The sequence below is a fragment of the Spodoptera frugiperda genome, chromosome 1 (assembly GCF_023101765.2).
Source record: "Spodoptera frugiperda isolate SF20-4 chromosome 1, AGI-APGP_CSIRO_Sfru_2.0, whole genome shotgun sequence".
Taxonomy (NCBI): domain Eukaryota; kingdom Metazoa; phylum Arthropoda; class Insecta; order Lepidoptera; family Noctuidae; genus Spodoptera; species Spodoptera frugiperda.
In genome coordinates this window covers 3,392,058-3,404,321 of record NC_064212.1, presented here as the reverse complement: position 1 = coordinate 3,404,321, position 12,264 = coordinate 3,392,058, and the positions used below count along the sequence as shown (strand labels likewise).

The window sequence follows — 12,264 nt, the reverse complement described above, 5'->3', positions numbered from 1 at the left end:
CTACGCAAAACGAATTCGAGACGTTATCCATGGATTAAGTACACCTTTTTTTTTTGAGGGGGAAAATCATCCAATGACTTCTCCCGCCTTGGGTGAGGCGAGAGGAAGTGTCAGACTCTTACTGACTAAAAACCACCCCGTTCCTTCTCCTGCTTTTCGAGCCGGAGCCCCGGTAAACCCGCTAGGTAGTCCGCAGCTCCGGATCAGGCATCAGCCCTACTGGGCCCCATCTGTGGGGATTAAGTACACCTGCGGTTGTGAGTATTGTGACGAGGCAGACAGCTGCTGGATGCAGGTCGTTTCTAGCTAGCTAGCTATCTGGGAGCTATTGGGGCCTAAGTTTAGCAATGGACGTCTTTTGGCTGATATTCAGATGATGATGGTAATTGTGACGATTCCATGCGTCCATCTTGGCACTAGCGAGACACCTAACTTATTAGTCAGTTGAGATTTTAACGCCAAAACATAACATAAATAGATTTTTATCTCAAAAATATCTCAAATCTTGTAATTTCATGGACACAATGTCAACATAGTTAAAGAAGACTGGGTGTCAGTTCATTTGTGGTGTCGCTGGTGTCGCAGCATGGCGGCAGGCGCACGCGCCGTCTCCCGCCGTCACTATTACCATACGTGGGCCGCACAACTGACAATTGAATTAATATTACACTAACTGGTGTATTATTTAAATTGAACTGTTCTTATAATAGACGAATTCATTTAAATTACGTTGTATTAACATAATTTCTTATTGATATTGTAATGGTTTTTGATGGGATTAATTTGTTTAATAAATGTGTTTACACTTATTTATAAGCACTCAATAAAATAATGGATGCATACATGCATAAACCGTAATGTATTTTTGTCAAACTCTATTCGTCACTGGGAGGCAGTAGTAGTACTTTTAGTGAGTGTCAGATTTTCGACTAGATGTAAGTCCACCCTTGTAGATTTTCATACATAGATGTCCACAAGTAAGTCATCGAAATTCCAAGCCCTTTAAACCTTACTAAATCCAGCAACGAATTCAGAATAAGCAGTCAGTCAAATACATAATCAAATCAATTGTAACAAATCATAAACGAACACAAACGTATCACCTCCACACAATAAACAAGATACCCCACAAAATACCTTAAACATTATTATAATACAAATCTTACTCCAGATTCTAGAGATCGAAATCTTGCATAGGTGTCGCTGTTCAGTTGGCGGCGGCGGCGCAGGAGTGGGTGTGACGTCACGCTGCGCGACACGGCACGCCACTAGCTGCGCATCGCACCAACACACACACATTTACATAGTACACTTTTATATCGTCATCTTACACTTCCTTAAATATTATTGTCGATATATTTTTAGTTGTAACTTGTAGGCTGTTGTAAAATTTTATCTGCTACTGTTAAGTCTGTGTTTAGTAGTAAAATTGTTGTAAATAACAAAATATGTATGTAAACAAATATGTTTATTGTAATGGTCTTGGCAACGGTAGTAAAATTGTGAATGAAGAAACTAGATTTAGCCATAAAACTTTGTTCACGCTTAAAACCTTTAGAAATTCTGTCTTAGTGCTCTCCTACTCCTACGACTTTACTAGTTAACTTAATATCTATAGATTTGTTTAAAAATAAGTTATTATTTTATTAAAATCTTCATACAACTGAATATGACCTACAATATCAAATACTACGACCATAACTCTCCATAACTCCTCAATCCTGACATGATACACGAATAAGTTCTTCAGGACCTCTTACAAACAAATTTGGTCTGTCTGCTTGTTTGTTTTGGCTCTCTGATGTATGGGGGCATAAATAATGCGGCCCGGGGCAATCCAATTACGTTAGCGACCGACCTGGCCCGCGTTATGCATTCGTTAACTTATACTATTGACAGACATTGTTTAGTTTCGGTGAGTGCTTATAAACATATTTTGATACAATTGTATTTAGGTAGTGTAATAGGTGAGTAATTTTCATCAAGTTTTCAATGTAGATGGTGGCCTAGAATAGTGGATGGTACAGGGCACTACGCTCATTCCCCATCAGTTGAAAAGTGGGTGTCGACACTTCCTAGAACTGAGTCTCACTCTCTTCTGGAATTTAAAGGCTTATGTATGTATGTATTCATCTGTTTGTTACGTAACCGCAAAATCGCCTCTCCATAAATCATTACAAGAAAAAAGGTGTGACAGTATCACATAACATTCCAAATGTTTGCACAATAGGTACCCCACAGGTCGTGAATATGAAAGTTCAAACATTAATCTGTTTGAACTTAACACTCAAGCCTATCTTTAAATAAAAACTAATTTTAATGAAGTAGGTACATTTCGCAAGTTATAGATTTCTATATCTCCCAAACTCTTTCCAATAAGCCAAATCGTGAGTGGGTATTATTAAAAATTAATAAATATCATTCTTCATGCCATTAATTTAAAGCCAGGGTCAACTAAACATCGGTCGGTAACGTTCACTCAGGACCTGGTCCTGCAGCGAGCGACTAGCGATTTTATAATATGACAATAACTTGTGTATATTACTCGCTTACAGGAAATCCAAGTTTCAGCGTCAGATTCCATGTAATGAGTATTGAATAATTGAACAAACGGGAATACTTTGGTGAAACCAGGAACTGAATTAGACTTGTTGAGCAGCATGGACCAATAAATGAGCAGTTAGCAAATGAGAATAAGTGGGCAAACATAAAGTCAAAGTCAAGGCATTGACTACTGAACCATCATCACCAAAGTCAAAGTCAAAGCATTAGGTAATTGTTCTAAACCATCATCACGTACTTTTTAAACGTCAACGAATAAATAGCAGTTACGAATACTCAACAAACGAATTAGATTTCATAGTCTGTACCTAAGTAAACACAAATAATTTTTAAGTACATATACCAATCCAGTACTTAACTCTTTCACCCGCTCTCATGGAGACCGCAGCCTTAGGCTGTCTGTCACGAAACACAACATTGACTGATACTCTGTCTAATTGATAGCTTGACTTATGAGCTTCAAGTCGACAAAAAATCTTAAATTGACACGGAAAAAACAACAGTGGAAGCGCGAGTTCTGCTCATTTCAAAATGGTGGTTTTATTAGTTTACCGAAATTCTAGATTTTACGTTGATATCTTTTATATTGTAAATGTGAAACTTTATTTGTATATTTGGATGTTTGTCCGTCAAACACGCTGCTTCTACTAAAATAATTTCAATTAAATTTGGTATAGAATATGGTAGGTATAGAGAAATTTTGTATAATCACGACATGCGAGTAAAGCCGTTGGCAGAAGTGATAGGAGTAGTATTATTTAATCTGCATTTCTTAAAAGGGATAGATTGTTAAATAATGTTAAAGCAAATATACTATATGGTACAATGAAACCATAAATATTAAACCCGCTTGGTAGTCCCAAGCTCCGGAATAAGCATCAGCCTTACTAGGCCCCATATGTAGTGATCTGATGGCTCTTTGAGGCAGTGTTTCTGTACCATAAACCTACAACTTTAACATTTCTACATACAAACCCATCAAAACTATCATTAACAAAATCACATCAACTATATTTTTCAACCACGGGCCCCTAAACCCGCGCACCAACTAATTAAACCCTTTTAGTATGCGCTTTGGTTTAGCGTAATTGAGTTGAGCCAAAAGGTTAATTTCTTGTATAGATAAATTATTGTTTTCTTATGCAAATGTTTTGAGGGCATTTTTTGAAAATAATTAAATTCCTTTTTGGCCCGAGGCTTTGGATACTGTTTGTTCATGTTTTATGTGATTAGGAAGTTCGTTGGTTTAATTTATTGCTTTGCTTTTGTTAAAGGATATAAATTAGGTGGAAAGTAGGTACATTGGTAACAATGCCGATTGTGTAAGGATTCCGAATGGACTATGGAGTGGGAGAGATTTATGTTATCTTTTTTTTATTCGTGAATTGATTAAGTTTGAATGATTTGTTAATTTGGTTGTGTTTGTTTACTTAGGTACTATATTTTTGTAGGTATCTAGGTACTAGCTGGTGCCTCTTACAAGTGCTGAGGGTGGCCACCAGGGTTTTAGTGAGGTAGAGATTCCACATTCTCTAGTCTTTCTCCCCAATAAAACTAGGAGTCCTTTGAAGGTTTCTCCCCGTCAAAAAAAAGGTATCTATGTACTAGTTGTTTATATATTTGGATACCAGCACAAGATTTAAGGTTAGATTTTCTTAAAACCTCATCGAAAACGTATAGGCAACATGCGTAATGTTATGTAATATAGAAAAAGAAAGAAAGAGAAAATGACATTCGATCCAATTACTTCAAAATGCTTACTAAATCATCATCATCATCGAATAAATGGCCACCAAAATTAACAAGACGACTCAAGAAAATGAAGCACCGTATACTAATTTAACCGTAATATTCCTCGACCAATCGGAGACCGAACCGAAACACCCCATATTTGCATTCTTAATGAAATTCCCCAATAATTGTTATCATTAACATTAATCGCGTTTCTCTGCTTAATACCAACCAATCATCTCACATTATCACATTTAATTACAACCCCGTAAGATTCAAAGTCCCTAAACATTAAAAAACCAGTAAAACTCAACGGTAACAAATACGTATACGTTACGTTTTCGAAGTAAAATAGCCTGGAACCGGACGCAAACGCATGCGTTACGTTGAAATTGAACTTGAAGACTCGACTGGTGTAGTTAGCAGTAAATTCTTCGAAAGTAGTTCGTTACAGGAATTAATGTTATAAGATATTGTAGTAAAATGAAAGGTTCTGTTATTTGTTTTAAAATAAGGCGCCATAGTTTTAATATCGTAAATAACCACTAATTTCATTCGTTATTAAATTTAGAAGGCACCGGATGATCTAAGCGCCGTCGGCAATCTCTGAGATTTGATTTGTGAGAAATTAAAAATATCGGTTCCATAAATTCTTGTGGACTAGCTCCGAACTCGTTGGTTTTGTCTTTGGAAACGCTAAGTTACTTCTAAACACGGAGCGTTATTCGATAATTAGTTAGAAAAGAAATAACTTTTTACAACACGTAAGAAATACCTGTTAGACTATGGTAAAGGCTTTCTATCAGGCAAGCCAAAGTATTTTTTTCACATTACAATGTTTTACACCTACAGTAATAAAAAAAAAAGATAAATAATGAGTAATTAAATAGGCACACATACTTTCAACGTTTAGATAAAATATAACCTTTAACATAAATTAGCTTAATTTTCTTTCCAAAAAAATATATGACACTTATTAAACAAACCTCTACAATAAAAATTCTAGGAAAATTATGCAACATATATATAATTTTAATGAAAATTAACAGAAATATTGAGCAACACTCGGCTTGAGGCGAGGCGAGTTTTCAAAGAAACCAAAGCGGATGCATCTTTTACAATCAGGTGAAATACGAGCGTGCAAGCGCCGATATCAAATAAAATATGCGCGAGAGTATAACGAGGCACTCCATTTAACAATTAACTTAACAAACAAACCTTATATATTATGGTTAAATTTCAATACGAAAATGGCTGCGGAGTTGACAGCCGACTATATTTCAGGCCCGGCTCCGCCTAAAGACATATTACCTACATATATCTATATACAGACCGACATACACACATTTTTCATAAGAGTTATCGTGTTTGTATTCGTAATGATCTGTTTGTGAGCAATGAATTAATTTTACACGTCCTTTTTGCTTTTAATTTTGTTTATTTCGCGTGCTAGTTCACTGGCTTGGCTACGTTTATAAGTGCATGCGCAAATTTGTAAATTATTTGTTATTATTATTAATTTAGATAACGTCTCTAAGTAAATTTGTCAAAATTTACATAAAATTTGTCTTTTGGTCTTGTAATGCAAAACAAATTTGATGTCAGGACTCATATGGAATGCAAAGATCAAATCAAATTCTCCTCCTTTTCGTTTCATCTCCTCCGATCATTAAAACTATCCAATCTAAATTAGCTAAAAATCACGGTTTACTCACTTATTATTAATGGAGAAAAGCTCTACTAGTTTCAAGTCAAAGAGGGACTCTAGATCATGACCAGCCTACTGATGGATCTATCCAATCTGTTAAGGTTCGCCGCAGTCGGGTAAGTAGCACCTAGGGTCTAGGTATCTAACGTTTGTTTTTCCGTTTATCCTTTCTCAATTTCCTTATTACACATATCCACCAAATTTTCTCAATAAAACAATTAAAAAGTCCTATTTATAGTCCCTCAAACACATCCCTACATCGATAGCTACAAAGTTAAATGATATTTCAATAGTTTGTATTGCAATCGTAGTCGCAGCGGGTCGCCTGCAATTAATAATTATTTAATAAGGCTCTCATTAAATGTACGCTCAACGCAATCAGGCCCCGACTAAGTTATTACACCGGCACCTTATAGTATAGTCGGGGAGATAAGTGGTTTAGGATTAAATGTGTAGTAATATAATAGTATCGACTAAGAATAATATTGTTTTATAGATGCTATAGGTATGTAATTATGATGGTGAATTATTATTATACAGTCACGCTTTTTATCCCCGAAAGGGTAGGCAGAGGTGGACATTATGGGATGGATTGCCACTGTACAATGTGCACACACTTTTCATAATTTATGTTGTAAGTCTCATGTAATAGGTGGTGAGCCTATTGCCATAAACCGGGCACATTTCCAGACTCCGTGCTAACTGCCAAATTTTCGAAAAACTGAATTAAACCTTATGATGGTTCACATAACATTAAACCTCCTTAGTTTTCAAGTCATTAGCAGACATTAATTCGGAGGCTTTCCGCTAGTTATTTTGTTAATTCTAAACACACTGAGCAAAGTCAAAACGTTTATATCAATTAAGCCACATAAGTACAGGTAATTTTGAAACGATAAATAGGTACAATTGTCCGTCAAACTGTCTGTCAGCAAATTAGATCTAAACGAACACAATTTTAATTCCAAGCCATTATTAACTAGGAGTACTGTGTTATGAATATGAAATCGAATCTACGACTAACCACAACGCACTTTAATGAAAAATTGATAATTAATATAACTTATTATAAAACTGAATAAAATCAAAACTCAATTCACACACATACTCACAATAAAACACAAACAACAAATTCCACTTAAAGAAAAAAAAAGAACATTTAATTTTGTCACCGACAGTACATAGCTCCATTGCCGTCGGCTATGGGCGTGATGGGCGGAGGGCAGTCCCGCCCGCCCTACGCTTGACAATTGAATCAGAATGCAATATCATACGCACCCAATTATACCCCATGATTCATGGGACGGTGCTAGCCCCATGGCGATATGTAGTGTGGGGTATCTATGTTAAGTATTTAGAGAGTTTATCATGATAGAAAAATAGAATACATTCTTGTCTAGTCAGAGTTATTTGTTCTACTTTTAATGTATATATGTAACTCAAACTTATATTATTTATTACGTTCATGTGAAAATATTGGTATGTTACAAAAGTAGATTAGGATAGGGCACGGCAACATTTTACATGATAAAATAAGCATCCAGTCAGTTGGTATTACAAGCTTGAGACAAATATTATTATTATAATGTTACATTTATTTATGGCACATTTCTGGTGTAATTTAATACTGCTTTTATATATTTGATAACATAAATAAATAAAATCTACAATTACATTATCATTATTTATCGTATATCGATATATTATTATTATTTATCGTTTCATTAAGGGAATTACCGTAATACACGACCTGATGGAATCCCAGCTCAATACCAAATACAATGAGATTACATGTGTACTGTTACATAAAATATTAAGTTAAATGTCAGTTTGTTAAACGTTACTTATAAAAATATATATTTATAAAAATACATATCTATGAGATATTTCTACATGTAACCTTAATATTTTGTCATTACCACGAACAATAAACTAGACCATAACTTTAACAATCAAATAAACTACAGCCCTACAATAAACCTTTATGCAAAGCGAACAATTATCTCCCAATTAAAGCATTTAAACGTTCAAGTATAAAAAGCAGTTTAAAATTAACTCCACATACAATACATATACTTAGCGAAACAATAACATTTTTATACATCACTAAAATAACAATAACAATTAGTAATATTAAATATGACATTTATAACATGGCATCCGTTCCAATTAGGGAGTTGTAATAACATAAAATAGTTACAACTTTACTTGTGCACCTATGAACAATATAACAAGACCTTATGACTTGATAGATAGAGTTTAAAATCTATTTACTTGATGGTAAATAGGTGTGGTTATATAGGCAACAGTGCGATGAAACATAAGGTACTCATTAGAGAAAACAAATCATGGTAATTAGGTAATAAAAACGTCTTTGTTCCCATTGTGAGGCAATCCCGTTGATTGGCTTTTATAGCTCCTATGATTGTTACAAATCTGTTTACAATTTTGTCATTACCATGTGACTTTTGTGGTTCTTCTATGGTCCCTTCCCAGTATAGCGTCGTAAAAGATGTTTGTTACACAATTAAATGAGTTAATTTGATTTATATAGTTTCCCAGATGGGATTCTTAATGAAATGTTCGTTTGGACGTTTCTCACTAACTCGTTTTTTTTGGTTCGTTTTGAAATGAATTTTACTACATGAAACTTATTAATACATAAGTATTCAACTATTTTCCTTAATTTTATACTATTAGGAAACGTTAAAAATACGTTTTTTGAGGATTTTAGGTAAACCAGATTATTAATAGAGTACCTGCTTCGATAGACGTCAATTTTATTTAAGTTTTAATGAATAATTTGGTTGTAAAAATACAGTCTTCGCTTGATGAAATAAAAGTAATATAAAGTTCTGAATCCAAAAGCGAATTCTATAAATTCTTCATAAACATAAAACCCTTGACAAGCCTTAACGAACTAAAAACCAAACAATCAAACGAACCGAACAGCTAATGCTTATTAAATCAACACCAAAAAAAGTTGACAACAACATACTTAAAACATTGCGATAAAATTCCTAACAAAAAGCACCTCTACTTACCTCCTTGATTAATAATTATAAAAATGAATCATTAACGTGATGCGCCTTTCACAGTTGAATAGCTGCCCTGTTATGTTATTCACGATTTTACCATGTACGCCGTTCAGTTATTCACGCTTGAATAGTTCAATTTAATCATACGTTTACCACGGATTGCCACGGCTAAGTTATTAAGCATCGTAACAATTATTGGCGCCACAACTTTAATAAAGTTTAGTAGGAAACTGGTAATAAAACGATTGATTTGAACTTACCAATTTAGTTTGAAATGTTTTAGTGAATTTTTGGGAATTTCTATGTGGATGTGGAGTTTTTATCGTTTGTTCTTGTGGAAGTGTTTGTTAAAAGTTAAGTTCTGGAATAACATGGTTTTAATTTTATTATTAGTTTCGTGAGACATACTAAATTAATAATAATGTTATCGACTTACTCACGTACTACAGTTTCTCAATGAGTTTTTTTAAAGGTTCATATTCATGCTTGGTTTTACTTTCGTATCTAGTATTTAGAATTAATTATAAAATGATATAGAAAGCATGTTATCTAAGTCCAAATTAAGCAAGTAGCATTTCAGTATTCCAGCACTAGGTTTTAGGAAAATAGCATAGTATTTTTCCTTTAATAAGAAGTCCTAAGACAAAGATCCGAAATGGTACAGTTAGTTTAAAAATTTTGAGCTTAACGACACACAATTAATGTTTCTATAACTAAAATACCGAGTAATTAACACACGAATTAAGCCCTCAATTTCGATCGCTTACGCAGTAATCATAAGATAAATAAAGAGGCTCTCCAATTAAAAAGCGCCTATGGCTTAAAGTCATTAAATTAAAGCTAAAAGTCGCATCAACACATAAGCATTTAAAAAGAGTAGGGCTATTAAAATTTCGCGGTCCGCCAAATAGCTTAATCAATAAAGGGTCAAGGAGCGACAAAAACGGCGCAAACGCACAAAGGTGGACGCGCAAATATGGCCGCTTATTAAATAATTGTTTGTAGTTGGCAACATTGGTAACTGTTTTGTATTGACAGCTTTATTTCTTGTAGTTTAAGGCGTGTTTTTGTAAAGTTAAATGGTTTTAGTGATGTCTGTAAGTAGGTAGATATAAAGACTATTATTTATTGAATTTAATTAAAATTAGCGGTTTTAACTAGATTGCGATTTTTTTTCTCTTCGATTTTGGCCAATACTGTGTTTATTTCTTGGATGTTAACTACAAAACTAGGCATTTAATCAAAAAGAAGATTTTAATAACTATGCAGCATTAAGGTAACCTAACTTGCAACTAAATAAAACGCTAAACAAAGACTGGCTACTCATCCTTAACTTGCGTTTCATATTTATATTTTGAAATTACTATCGTCAGTAAAGAACCGAACAAATTAATAGTAAAATAATCTTCATGAGTCAATTAAATAAACATATGTTTTCAGAGTAACTACGAACTTTAACAACCATGTAATCTGGTCGGTCGTAAAACCTCCCTTACTTGCGTACTTACGTATTTACTTACATATAAAAAACTTCAAGTTGAATTCTGAAACGAGCATGAGCATTTACGACGCTCATGAAAATTTTATGCTCATGAAGATGTACACAAAACCAACAAAATCCGATTGATCACAGAATAATGTTTATAAAAAAGTTATGCTCGCGTAAGTTGCGCGCGCACGGCTCTCGCCAAAGAATGTAATTAACTGAACACCAATAAAAATAATTGGACACAAAAAGCGATCCGCCCTGGGCTGCCATTTATTATTTTGATTACCCTTGTTATTGTTATGGGCTATTGATGTTTTTCAACTAGGCGGTTGGGTGAGCACAGTGCGACACCGTGCCCGACTTGGGTCCTTTACACCGTAGAATCTGATAGTGTTGTGTTAACACTGTGTCATTGTGTTTTCTAGTTCGAATCTCGCCTTTATTGTTACCGTTTACGACTCTGTTTGTTCCCGCCGACGGCGCGTGACGTGCAATTTTGAAATTTTCTAGATCATAAAAAGATTCTTGTATTGTTTTTGGATTTAACATTAATTATGTTTAGTAATTTAATTTTATGTTACTGTTTATAATAAATATAACTGCCTCTTCAATATACTTCGCTGCGTCAATAAATTGTTGGTTCTACTGGACTTTAATATTTTATTAAATCGTTTCTCTATTTGCACAATTGTACAATATATTTCTACATAATTGTTTCTAACTAATTTTTTTAACTTAAAATAACTGTTGCAATATGAGAGCTTTTTTCTTGAGGTGGTAAAATCATCCAACTTCTCACGTCTTGGACGAGGCGAGAAGGAGTATCAGACTCTTACTGACTAAAAACCACCCTGTTCCTACTCCTGCGTTGAGCCAAACGTAACCCGCTAGGTTGTTCGCAACTCCGATACTGCTTCTAATATGTGGCCTCAAACTAGTGAAACACATATACACTTATTTTGTCCAATGGGGTTTGGTAATGTACCCTAATTAATAAGGTTAACAATTCACAAAAACAAAAAAAAAATGCAGGATTGGTCACAAAACAAATTATTTATTCATGAAATGAAACTGATTAGTGGATCTAATTTTTTACGAGCGTTTATCTTCTCGCTATTTTTGTCATCAAACTACAAGTTAATTTTGTAAATATAACATTGTTGACACAAAAAGTATCCACTAGGCCCCGGCGAGATTCGAACTCGCGATCTCCTGTTTACTAGACAGGCGCTTTAACCAACTAAGCCACGGCGCCGATGACTCTTCTGCCGAAATTCAAGATAACCTATTTTCGATAAGAATACATTATTCAAAAACAATACTTTTTAATATTTACACACATGTTAGTAGGTACATAATAATTCACTATCTACAAATGGACAAATATTGTTTTTCCTCGAATTAACATATAAGTACATTTAAAAAATTTTGGTTAGGCGTGAAACATTGTCATCTGTTAAACCTTGTTAGATTATTTTAATGTAGATTGAAGTGTAAACCTGTGTTAAACAAATCTTGATAACTATTGACACTTAAAAAATATCTAATCGTTGCAATCTAATTTAACAATCAAACCCAAAGATACTTATTAATTTAATTTTATTAGAACTTTCGTGAGACAAACAAAATTACTGCTTACTCTCGTAACTGTTTGACGAGGAACTCGACTAGTTTCAAGCCATCCTGGAGGCTCATTTTCATGAGCTGCATTCCGTTACACATAACGCGGCGATTGT

The 12,264-nt window shown here is 34.1% G+C and overlaps 1 non-coding gene across 1 annotated transcript; it reads right to left on the bottom strand.

Moving 5' to 3' along the window:
• Nucleotides 1-11,709: 11,709 nt before the first annotated feature.
• On the bottom strand, nt 11,710-11,783 carry Trnat-agu (transfer RNA threonine (anticodon AGU)). The gene has a single exon. It is a non-coding gene; the product is annotated as a tRNA-Thr (tRNA).
• Nucleotides 11,784-12,264: the final 481 nt, after the last annotated feature.